This window comes from Lepisma saccharinum, chromosome 2 (assembly GCF_977018435.1).
Source record: "Lepisma saccharinum chromosome 2, izLepSacc3.1, whole genome shotgun sequence".
NCBI lineage: Eukaryota > Metazoa > Arthropoda > Insecta > Zygentoma > Lepismatidae > Lepisma > Lepisma saccharinum.
The window spans coordinates 130246661-130259857 of record NC_139230.1 but is presented as its reverse complement, the minus strand read 5'-3'; the positions used below and the strand labels follow the sequence as shown (position 1 = coordinate 130259857).

The following is a 13197-nucleotide window of genomic DNA, read 5'->3' as shown; positions in this document are numbered from 1 at the left end:
TTTCAGTGGATCTTCTTCTACCCACTCTTATATTGGTACAATGCTTTATATTTATCAGTAACTTTCGTTATTTCATGATGTACAACAAAATTCAAAAATTTGATTAAAATTGGCAACAAAAAAATAGGGGAATATTATACATGTATCAGACATCTGACAATGTCGATTTCATCGTGGTACATGATGTACCGCTATGCAATAAGGCAGGATTAAAGATGTAAAGATGTAGTGGTACACATTGTGTACCACTAAGTGGCAGACATTCGAATGTACCACTAAGCTGGAAGTGGTAGACATTCGAATGTACCACTAAGTATTAATCATGGTTGCATGTTTTGAAATTATTGTAAACCTTAATTATATAATGTGTCTATGACGCTTCGGTGGCTGATCTCTGATCATAGTATAAAATACGATATTACTGGGACAAAAAAAGTACGAACCTCAATCAGATTAGTTTGGCCACACTTAAAACTAAGCCAAGATGCCCATATGAGCCTATTGCTTACAGTGTGCTACTCTGTCCAATCCAAGACTTTAGTAAAAAGCCCTCGCGGATTGACCGTAAAAAGTACGACCCCCCCCCCCCCCCTCAGATTGATTTGGCTACACGTACAAAAATCTGCATCTGTCAGATTATTGTCCATAGGATTGTAAAAAATATGCCCCTCTTGGCATTGTTTTGGCCACACTTAAAACTAGGCCAAGATGCTCATATGAGCTTATTGCCTTTAGTGTAATACTCTGTCAAGTGTGCTTAAATACTTGACAGTCAGTTCAGAGTATTAATATGTTAACCCAAATATTTTAATTGGGCACCAGGCCCAACTTGTATACCTAGTACTAAGACAATGCATTATGCAGAGGCTTTCTAGAATTGCTCTGTGACTCTTTGCTTTATTTCAGCATATACGACCAGTGAATGATCATCACTTATTTTTAAATTCTTATACAATTCCTCCATAGAGCATTGTTAAAAGTTTATGATCTTTTTTGTAAAGATCAATCTGATATTTGACCAATCCAGCTTATCTGTTACAATCCAAAGCATGTGTGTTAACTTATACTATCCCAGTTTGTCATACTGGGATAATATGTGCTGGCATTATTCATTGTAAGAAGTTCAGTATCAGCGTTTGCAAGCACAGTAGGTAATTTCAAGACTAGTTAACTTCAAAATGTGCCTGGCACTTGAGAAACTCAAGTCGTGCCGTAAGGTCCATACTGCAGTTTGCGTGTCGACTGTTGTTTAGTTCATTTGAGATGTGCAAGGCCACGTGGTTATTAACATGGTGCCGTGTCAACACATCCAGCTTGTCGTGTACATAGAAGATCAATGCTACATGTCAAGCCTGTGTGGACACGCACAGCTTTACGACCCGTCATAATTTGTCAGACACCTGCTTTTTTATATAGTGTATAGTTTTATTAAGTATATTGTTTTTGATTTGAGCCCCAAGAAATTATATATAAATACCAAAACCAAAAATAGTAAAACACTAAATATACAAAGCATACTGCTGAACCCAACTGATATTTTTATTAAATATACAGTATTTGATTTGAGCCCCAAGAAATTATATATAAATACCAAAACCAAAAATGCCAAATCAGAAATATTGTATTCAATGAGATAAAAATATATCTAGCTCTAATTGGGCTAAGCACCACCGTAATTGTGATCCAGAAAAACGCAAAATTCCCACTAAAATATGCCCAAAATGCCATAGAAAATTTAGTAAGGCATACTTCAATAGCTCTTGTTCTGCACAGGCATCAACATTGTCCCCACAGCCATCTACATCTGGTCTAAAATGAAAGCTTGTTACATCCGATAATACTAGACCGGCAAAGCGACCACGCAATGCACCTATTCGTAGTAGTTTTGACGGTCAACTTAGTGATTACCGTTTTGTATTGAGCCAAGACGTGATATTAAGAATTTTTTAAACAGTAAAAATCCTGATATGCTAGCTAATCTAAATGCACACAATGGCTCTTATAAGCTGTCTCTTAAATTGTATATTGAATATAAGAAATCAAAGGGCACAAAATTTACACAGCCCCACATAACAGAAACTGTGGTTGTGTATTCAAATGCAAACTTAGACAAAATACTAAGCACATTGGTAGACCAATTGCTTGTCAAATACTCTGAGTATGCTGCTAAGGAATCGGGTTGGAGTCTTTGCGGATCCCCACACAGGCTCTATGTTAATATTTCTGAATTCAGACCTCTACAAGGTTCTACACCCATACAGCACACCAAGTTTCAGACATATTTCAGAAATATTGCAATCTTTCATATACGTTTCTAACATTCTGGTTTCGCGTTGACGTTACAGAAAGCATCACATGAAGTCCCAGTTTTGTTTCTGAAACATTGCAATGTTATCGTTTCATTGTCTAGTTTCTGGAACGTCTCGGAGACATTGCAACGTTGGATTCAGTCATCATCGGCCATCCGGGAAATTTTCTGAGGCGGCCATGTTGTGTTTACGTTCTGCTGACCGGGAGTCGTGAACATCTTATGAAGAATAATGTTGTTTATTGAGTGGTAAGTTGAATATTATTAATACCAAAGTGTGTTTAATTGTGTTATACTTATGCACGCTATATATTTAATCTATGTTGTGTAACGTGTGTGAGAACGTGAGTGGAAACAAGGCAGGCGTTATCAAACCAGTGTTTAAAGAAGTATTTCGTCTTGTTTGTTTAATTGAAAATACATGATGTGAAGAAGCATGGAACTTCTCGCACCTCATGAAACTAAAATAACAGGGAATAAAGTGCTTACCTATAAGCAGTGCACATTTATAGTATACCGAAAATAGATTGAATGGAAGAGACGGAAAGTACTTGTTGCTGAAAATGTATCATTTTTCGGTTACATTATAATTACCACCTTCCTAATTTTGTACAAATCTTGCCCTTTTAAAAAAAGTTTCTCACCTCCCTGTGCATAGTGAAGAAGCGTATAATACTTTGAGCTACATACGTTGTTATGTTAGTAGTTTTTATCTAATAAGAAATATGTTTCTACAAATTCATTCTGCGATTTCGATACGTAAATCGAAGGCTGCAGCATTGTCACGTGCAATTTTTTTTTAGCTGTGTGGATTGTAGCTCGAGTCTTAGCGAACAGGCTACTACTGAAGATCACAGCATGATTTACATGGTACTCCTATAATTCATATTCTAATTTTACAGGACGCAATGAAATGTTGCTGCATTACAATTACCACAGCTTGAAGTGGGTGAAAGAACAAGTAACAGAAACAATATTTTTTTAAAATTTATTTGCTAACTAATTTTTGTGTTTGTGATTGTGATAAATTACCTTAAATCAGCAATGCACACAAGAAATACTTTTCCCAACTCTGTGATTACATTGCTTAAAAATATAATTGTCAAATTATTTCAAACTTATGTAATCAGAATTTGATCTAAATATGGAATATACAGCATCCACCAAAGTAAAATTTTGACAGAGTGACTAGTAAAGCTAGCTTTGAGTTGTTTCACCAGGTTTTAATCTGTGCATGCGAATAATCTCTGACCTGACCTGGCCTGTTACACTGTCACACACATTCTTTAGTTATTGGTGGGTATAAAGATTACATTGGTGTGTGTTTACATGCAGGCGATCATTACTTTTTTACCTCCACACCATGCAGTTGGAAAAATGTATCATGTATGGACTAGTGTATCACGTGATGAAGATAATATTACATTCATAAATAGTTTGGTCCTAGTTCCAATTGTTTAATTACAATTTCATTATGGTACACAGGCATTTTTTTCATGGTTCAATGTCTGTTTACACATGTACTTCAGAGTATAGCAATCACTTTCTGTGTTTTTGCTTTGAGATTAATGTTTCAATTACATGTACTTCTCAATTGCAATCAGCTATTTGTTTACTACCATCTTGATTACGGACTACTACTGCCATGTGTGCATGATGCAAAGGGGTTTCTTAATAAAGTTAGGCAAGTAAGGTTTAGGGCTCTTTAGTTTTCAAAAAACGCCTCTAAATGCTTTTGTGGTTAGGTTGGGTGGGCCATTTATAGCTGTAAGTGTTCCAAATGAAAAATGCCTTGTCGACAAATGCTTGCGTAAGGTACTTTTTTCGTGTTTTTATTTATTTGCTAATGAGTTGCACTTTGGAATTCCAAACAGTTGTAATTAATTTTACCAGGGTTCAAATTTATTGTAACAATAAATTCTACAATTTTGCAATACTTAATCTTCCTATGAAACTGAAAAAATCATTAAACATTCGGAACCATTACCCTTCCAACACCTTATAATGTGATTTCTGGTCTTCAGTACTTCCTGCTATTCTCACAACCTGGTGAAAGAGTTCCATGAGTATTCTCACCACTTGGTGAAAGTAGTTACAGCCAAATTTTAAATTACTTCTGAAACTCAATTCTTACTAGTTCAGCTCTCATTTGGTGGCTAAACCCTTCAATAATAAATAGCCCATGTACATTGAAGTGCAATTGTAAACAAAGTAGATGTGGTACTGGTTTAAATAACTGCAATCCTCTGAAAGTGACACATGCCATGACTGGACACAGTGTATATTATAATAGAGTGACTAGCTTTGCCAGGTGATTCAGCTAGAACCTTTTTTCTTACTTCTTTATTAGTTATGAGAGATACATGTTAATCAGCAATGGATAAGCAGTATGTTTCACTCATTTGATATTTTGTGTTGGCATAGCAGTATGGTATCTTATGCAGGCACTGGAAGTATTGTCAGACTTCTAGAATGTTTTATTTTACTGTTCTGTAATTTTATAAGTAGTTTATGTGAAATGCAATATTTTCTACTTGCTTAGTCAACGGGTTCAAATTATGGAAAATTTTGCATTTCAGTTTGCATACAAATGAATTATTCCTTATACAATTCATGATTTTTTTCTTCTAGGCACTGTTTGCCAACACCAGCCAAATACTAAAGAGCAAGAGGTGTCTGATGTTGTGGCTTGTGCAGGACAAACTTGGCTAGACAGAGAAAACAAGTAAGTAATAACGTTCTGTGATGGGCTAATTTGTATTTTTTTTAGCTCAAGGAGTCATAGAAAACATTATGTTGATGATCCAAATTAACATGTAGAAATTACACATGTGCTGGATTCATTATTGTGCTTGTTTCAAAGTGTAATCTCCCATTATATACTCCATAATGTACAGTGATGGCATCAGCACCTTTTTTATATCTGCCACTAGCCACAATATTCATGTAAAGTCAAGATAGCAAGAAATCTTAGCAAAACTCTCCCCCCACCCATATTTGCCAAGTGTAAACACAGTAGTTATTTTCGGAACGATTGAAGATGACCGGACCCCTCTCAGATTTTCTTCATATTTGGCATATTCTCTAATTGAGGCCTCCAAATCACGAATCTAAAGTTAAAAGTTGTCGGAAACGTCTAGAAATTGCAAAATAATCTAAAATAAGGCATCAGTTTTCGGGCTGGTAACCTTCGTTTTTTGCAAATTTTTTCGTTTCACAAGCAATATATATATATTCCTGATACTACCACGACACCAAATTTTAACTATGTTTGCCTAACCTAACCACACGTCAATGGATCGCAATTATTTTGCAATTTCTAGATCCTGATACTACCACGACATGAAATTTTAACTATGTTTGCCTAACCTAACCACACGTGAATGGTTTGTGGGGCTAGCGTCGATAATTCACAATTATTTTGCAATTTCTGGACGTTTCCAACAAATTTTAACTTCAGATTCATCATTAGCAGGCCTCAATTAGTAAGTATGCCAAATATGAAGAAAATCTGAGAGGGGTCCGGTCGTCTTCAGTCATACCTTATTTTCTTTCTTTTCATAAAATGAAATGAAATGCAAACTTCTTTTCCAAATAGTAATAACCCGTGGCGCAACAGCCCGTGAGGACCAAGGCCTATCTACCGACCGCCGGTGATGATTGATTGATTTGGTTTATATTACTTTACTTTTCTGCCACATTTTTTCTAATTGTAAATATTATTATTATTATTAGAAATTCTTTATTCATGGATGCAGTTCAGCCACGGCCAGGCTGGGATTCTAACCTGGAACCCCTATCATTGCAGTGCAATGTGCTAACCACTCCATGGAAATTTGTGCAATATTCTGTCTTAAACTGTGATGAACAAAGGTCTTTTTGGTTAATAAAAAGTGGCCTTTGGTTAGAAGCCCTAGCGAGGCATAAGTATGCTTTTGCTCATATTTCTATCACCTCCTCTTATCAGTTGGCTGCAACAAACACACAGACAATGTATTTATTAAGACTGAAATGTAAAAATATTTTGTAGCCCTGTAGAACAGATATGGGTTGCAAGAGTTCAAATATATGGCTTGCTTTTATTTTAGGATAGTTTCATGTAAATTCTGGGTCATTCCATGTCAAACCAACCATGTAATTTGTTGCATGACCATTTTAGAAAAAAAAAAAAAAAACATTTTTAGTACAAATGTTGGTACATGTTTGTAGATATTAAAAACAATATCCCAAAAAATATTGTATTTAGTTCTCCTGGGCCAGCCATTTTTCCAACAATTGCTCGTGACTTTTTTTGCTCATGTAGAAGTTGACGGATTTCACAGATCTTCAATTGTCATACCTTGTAATTTTAATTTCTGGTAAGTCAACTATTAAAATCCTATGTTACTATATTTTCTGATTTTTTAAGCCCAACTTTAAAAAAGAAAAAGGAAATGCTTCATTCATTATTCTAGGTATACCTGTAGCTTAACATTACACACCAATGTCACAAATTAGATCGCATATGTTATGTCATATTTACCAAACAAGTTGAGTCTAAAAGTTGAGATTTTTACTGTGAGTTAGGTTCATGCAGGGCTTCCTCCATTCCAAATTTCAGAATTTTTCAAAAGGACCCATCTGAGATATTTAAAACCGAAACTGTCAAAATTCCATAAACGGCCATGTTTCTTGACCCAGTCGTGAGTGGGGGTGATGTGATCAGCATCACGCCCCTGACCGCCTTTAGCCCCCGGGGTTTCCCCCCGGTACCCATGTTATTCGACGCTGGGTGGGTGCCGGGGCCGCTTCCACCGTTAGAAAAGTTCCCGGATTTGAATCGGCCGGGGATCGAACCCGGGACCTTTAGCATGGTAGTCAGATGTATTACCAACTGAGCCACCGTGGCCACTGTCTTGTTACACAAATTACCACCTTAATTTTTGTTCTTAGGATGCAATTTTGAGCAAAACATACTTGAATGTCATAGAAAGTATGATTCATTAACTACAGAATGAATTTTGTTTCAGGTCTCTAGCTTTACTGATTTTTGAGATATTGAGGTTTCCGTAATTTGCTACATGAGAAAAAAAAACACCTTTGTAATGTTGGAAAATGGATGTTCCAGGAGGACTAAAGACAATAAATATTTTTGAACATTGTTTCTGATATCTAGAAACATGTACTAATAAGGTTTTTTTTTTCTAAAATGGTCATACAACCACCATTGGAGGGTTTCTACCAACAAAAGGGGTTTGAGAACTTATGATCCTCATTTTTAATGAAACTCAGCACATTTCATCTTTCATTGTGGTGAGAAACCACATGATTTTTTTGGTATTTACCTTGAATTATGACCCCTTCAACTTTTAGTTATTCCTTTTCTTTTATTCCATTCCCAAACTTTCCAGTGTGAGCTGCAGTGTCCTAGAAGAAGAAAATTCTGTCGCTCTTCAAATTATATAATGTGTTTTGAGATTTCACAACATTAAGCGAACAATATAGATTTCAGAGAAAAATGTGACATTCATATTCCAGTATACTAGTAAAATATTACCTGGTTTTGGCCCAAAAACAAGGTTTACTAGAATTTCGATTTTTTTTAAAGGGAAAGTTGCAACACCAACTCAAATATTTTTAAAGTAAAGTTTCATATATATAATCTAACTTACACAGAAATAAAATTGATGGTGTTTTAATTCCTTCTCTGATTTTTTAAAAAATGTATATCACATTTTATAGTTTTCAAATTATCTCTAAGAATCTAGATATCACAGAATCAATTTTTGGAGTATACAATTTTAAATAAGGTTTTCATGGATGCCAGGAAGGTGTCACCTTAAAATTTCATACTTCACCCATATAATTTTATTTCAGTCACAGTCATTTGAGTGAATTATTAAAAGGATATTGCAGAAATATGATAACTTTGAATTGACGGTGTTTCTTTCAGGGAGTGACACTATTATGGAGAAAATATGCCTCCCCCATCCCTTTTGAAAAAAAATCAGTGCTTGGCCCTACCTGAAAACATCCTGTGGTCAAACATGAATGTTTTGTTCTTACCTGTATAATTACTAATATTAGTTTATTTCCATTTACTATGACAAAGACACATCTTAAAACGTAGTTGAATACTACTATAACTTTTTAATACATGGAATAAAATTAACGAGGAATGTAACTTGTAGTACAATTTGTAGATTTGATCCCTCGGTTTAGGATGATACTTTGTGTAGTGTTTGAGCTCATTATAGCTATTGATATACCAAGGTACTAGCATGCACTAGCCAGCCATTTTCAACAAAAAACACTTCATAGTTTTCCAACCGCTTCTCAAGTAGTGAAGATATTGTCCAATTGCCAAGTGGATCTGGTAGTCCAGTAGTAAGGCACCAGTTTGGCTTTTCCTTCCATGCCCTGCGTTCCTGGCATCCATGAAAACGCTATTTAAAATTTTATACTCCAAAAAATGTGCTTCAATGATATCTATATTCTAAAGAGTTAATGTGAAAAGTATAAAATCCGGTAGTCATTAAAAAAAAGCAGAGGAGGAATGAATCACCATCTATTTTATTTCTGGGCTAGTTAGATGATATATCAAACCTAAGAAAAATCGAAATTGTAGTAAACATTGTTTTTGGCCTAAAATCTGGTAATATTTTACTAATTTATTGGTGTACTAAAATGTGAATGTGATACGTTGTCATATTTTCTTTCTATTATTTTGGTAATGTTGTGAAATTTCAAAGAAGTTTGAATAATTTGTAAGGGAGCTAGAATTTTTCTTCCAGGACAGTGCAGCTCACACTTGGAGGCTTTGGGAATGGAAGAAAGAGGAATTACTGAACAACTTAGAGAGAGAGAGAAAAACTATGGTTTCTCACCATCATGAAAGTATTATTAAATGTGCCGAGTTTCATGAAAGTTTGAGATTATGGGTACCGTGGTCTGGTTGAACTGATGTGGAATGACCTTATGCAAAATTTTGTTTCTTTAAATGATATTTCTGCCCACAGAATGCTAATTCAGAATTGATGTTACATGACATTATTCTCTTTACAGGTAAAACTGAATGTTGTTCCACTGAGGCTGTCTGAGTGAGAACTTGTGGTCTGCAGAAATTTCAACTGAACAAAAAAATGTATTTAGACAAAAAAATAAAGACTCTTTTGTGAAGAAATATATATTCCTTTGATAATACTTATCCTTTTATATTTGTTTCATGTGTGAATTGTTGTTTGAAGTCCACTTAATGTGCAGATAGGCTAATCGGGAGTAGACCTGCAATTTAAAGTGGGATTCCAACCACTGTGCAATGTGCCTTCACATGGTATTGAACTTGGGATCCCTTCACTGCAAGGTTCTTATTTATATTTCTCACAGTGTATTCTGAAACTGACGAACCTAGCCTAGCACAACCATTTTGAAAATCAATGAAAGATATAATATAAATCATTCAAAAATCATGTCCTGCACGTTCTCATTTTGAAATGTTTTGGTATAAGTTAGGAAATCTATGTAAAATTATTTTCATGAAGAAATGGTAATGTAGGAAATCGTAGAACATCTTTGAAGCAACAAGACAATGGAAATTTCTCACAAGAAACAGTAATAGCATTGATAATTCTGACTGGCAAGCACAACCTCTGATACTGCACATTTTCAAGATTATAGAGAATGTCAAAACACATTTCATCAATTTTTAAACTTTGATTTGCTGTTATTGTTCAATTCTTATTTATATTGTTAGTTCCCAAAAATTGCCCAAGTTTAGCTTGTGTCCATTTTGCTCTTTTTTCTTGTGAACTGATAGTTTTCCAAGTTTTTATTTTTTACTGATTCTTTTAATAATAATAATCCATGGCTCCGCAGACCTTGGGGTGACACAGCATACTTAACGGTTGCCAACTTTGTGGTCAATTTCTCCAATTATGTAAGTATGTAGGATATTCTTATCAAATGTATAGACTGCCAATTCAGGTAACTTGTAGGTCACTCTGCATGATCTCCAGAAAGTATCCAATAAGGCATGGATGTCCGCAGGATTTTTTCCAGGGAGGGGCAAGGAAGGTATTTTTTTCCAGGGGGGGGGGGCAAACGAAGGCAAATTTTCCCCAAAAATAGTGTTGTTCCCTAAAAAACATTGCTTAAATTTGAATTTATGGTGTTCATGCAATAATTAACACATATTATTGTGGCTAAAATGAAATTATGTGTGTGAAATACATATTTTTTGGTTGACTTTCATTTTCCCACGGCCCCCCCTTGCCCCCCCCCTTCCGGACGCCCATGCAATAAGGTATCTCAGATGTTTCCAGAATAACGCATAATGTTTCAGAACCAATATTATTAGAATCTAAATGGTGTAAATAATTCACAATAGCTATGTACAAGGTGGTGGTAAATTACAAACATGCAAGTTTGCAGTTTAACTGTTACATTAATTTTGAATTTTTATTTGGGATGATATGCTCAAATTATCTGTTCATTCTTTTGTAATTAATATATAGAATATACCTTATTGTACCAGATTTTTCATCGTAAAGTGACACAATGCACAAAGTAAATTTTAGTATTTAGTAAAATGTTTACATGCTTCCAGTCTATCATCAATTGGTAAAGTGGGTGAAAAGTGACTGGAGCATGATGCTGATAACATCACCCTCAATCCAACCTTCCTTGTGGCGTGCCACAGCAAACCACAAAGAGCTTTGTTATTGCATGTAAAACTCTATTCCTTTGTAAACAATTGAAGGTATTAATGATGATTACCAGTTTAATGTTTCATATTTTCTTTTGAGGTGTCTAAAGTTTTTTTTTTTTTTTTAACGCTAGCTTTGTCTGACATGAACGAATGCATAATCGGCAATTTTATGCACTTTTTCTCCTGACTAGATTAATTGAGATATGTGGTCAATTGATGGGAGATAAAATAAATATTAAGCATCATGCCTAATGAGGTTTCAGACCCAAGACCTCTGGCACTTTCACAGCATCACAATACTTGATTTTAAAAGAAATACTGTGAATTCTATTTTCAGGAAATTATTTACAAGTAAATATTTTAATAATTTTTTAAGGGGGTTTAACCCCAAACCCCCTCAAATATTCCATTTATGAATACAGTACTGATTCCATTCAATATAACAATAATGTGAAATAATATCACTGTAATGTAGCTGAAATATCACAAAACCTTACGGAAATGTATCTGTAATGTTACACTGACATGTTTCTGCAATGTTACATTGACACGTTTCTGTAATGTTGCACTGACATGTTTCTGTAACATTACGAATGTTATGTTAGATTCGCGGACATTTTTACATTGCTGAAACATACCTGAAACATCACAGTAATGTTTCGCAATGTTGCTGCAATGTTACAATGTTTCAAGAGTTACGTATCCGTAACATATCTGAAACCATGTTGTGCTGTATGGGCATATCTGCTTTTACCTCACAATATCAAAAACAAAAAAGCTGTGGTTAACGTAGAAAATACCGACCAGAAATGCTTTTTGTGGTGTATTTTGGCTGCTTTGTTTCCAGTTTTTGATCATCCAGAGCGAGTATCTTATTATGAACAGCACGAACATGATTTTGATGATGCTATGGAGGACTTAGAATATCCGATGTCTATAAAGAATATTGATACATTCGAAAAAAGGGTCAAAGATAGCAATGGTATGCTATTATCTATATATGTGTTTATTTGTTCTGCTAGTCGTGGCGATTGCTTAATAGAGAATGTTAGAATCAGCAACCTTGATGATGACTCTGCTGTCCCGATCGATCTGCTCTTAATTGATAGAGACAGTACATACCATTACACTCTGATACGCAATCTTCAGGCTTTAGTCAGAAAACAACTAGGCAAATCCAATACAATATACAAATTGTGTCGAAGATGTTTGACTGTGTTTGATGGTCAAAAAATAGTAAATGGTGTTGATGAAGAAAATACCAAAATTGCTAAAAACAAGTTGGCTGAACATTTAAAATACTGTGGCAACCATAAACCTGTTCATATGGCTATGCCTAAACCAAATTTCTGTCGGCTAGCCTTGCCACTCTGGCCAGTCAATTATCTGATGCCCAATTCAAAATTACGTCTGACACGTTTCCAAATTTGGACTTGAAATTGCTTAGGCGTAAGGGTGTATATCCATACGATTATGTTACCGATTTTTCTAAATTTGACGAGCCTGCTCTGCCACCGCAAGAAGCGTTCTACAGCAAGCTCAGAGCATCAGGAATTAGTGATGATGATTATCGTCATGCCCAGTTGATGAGGACCAACTTAAATTGTCAGAATCTTCGTGATTATCATAAATACTATTTGGCACTCGATGTGACGCTCTTAGCCGATGTACTTGAAACATTTAGAACATCCTCAATACAAAATTATTACCTTGACCCGGTCTATTTTTACAGTGCTCCAGGCCTAGCATGGTCTGCAATGTTTCTGAATACTAAAATAAAATTGGATCTGATACAGGACTAGGACATGTATCTGTTCATCGAACAATGTATACGAGGGGGCATAGTACAATGTTCTCAAAGATATGCCAGAGCCAACAACAAGTATGTTCCGGATTATGATCCTGCAAGACCATCAAACTATATACTTTATATGGATGCCAACAGCCTGTATGGTTATGCCATTATGAAAAAACTGCCATATGCAGGGCTCGAGTGGGTTGAAGATTTTAATATTAAGGATCTTCAAGACTTTGATGACAGTGACTATGACCTGTTCTTAGAGGTCGATCTGGCAATTCCTGATAATTTGCACAGCCAGTTTTCTGATCTGCCGCCAATTGCTGAGTTCCAGTGTCCACCTGACTCTAAACAAAAGAAGCTGATGATGACTCTGGAGCCAAAACAGGGTTATGGCATATACTG

The 13197-nt window shown here is 35.3% G+C and overlaps 1 long non-coding RNA gene across 1 annotated transcript; it reads left to right on the top strand.

The window, feature by feature from the left end:
• Nucleotides 1-2486: 2486 nt before the first annotated feature.
• Nucleotides 2487-9431, top strand: LOC145984497 (uncharacterized). The gene is made up of 3 exons (XR_014441331.1): nt 2487-2557; nt 4940-5033; nt 9353-9431. It is a non-coding gene; the product is annotated as an uncharacterized LOC145984497 (long non-coding RNA).
• The last annotated feature ends 3766 nt before the right edge of the window (nt 9432-13197 follow it).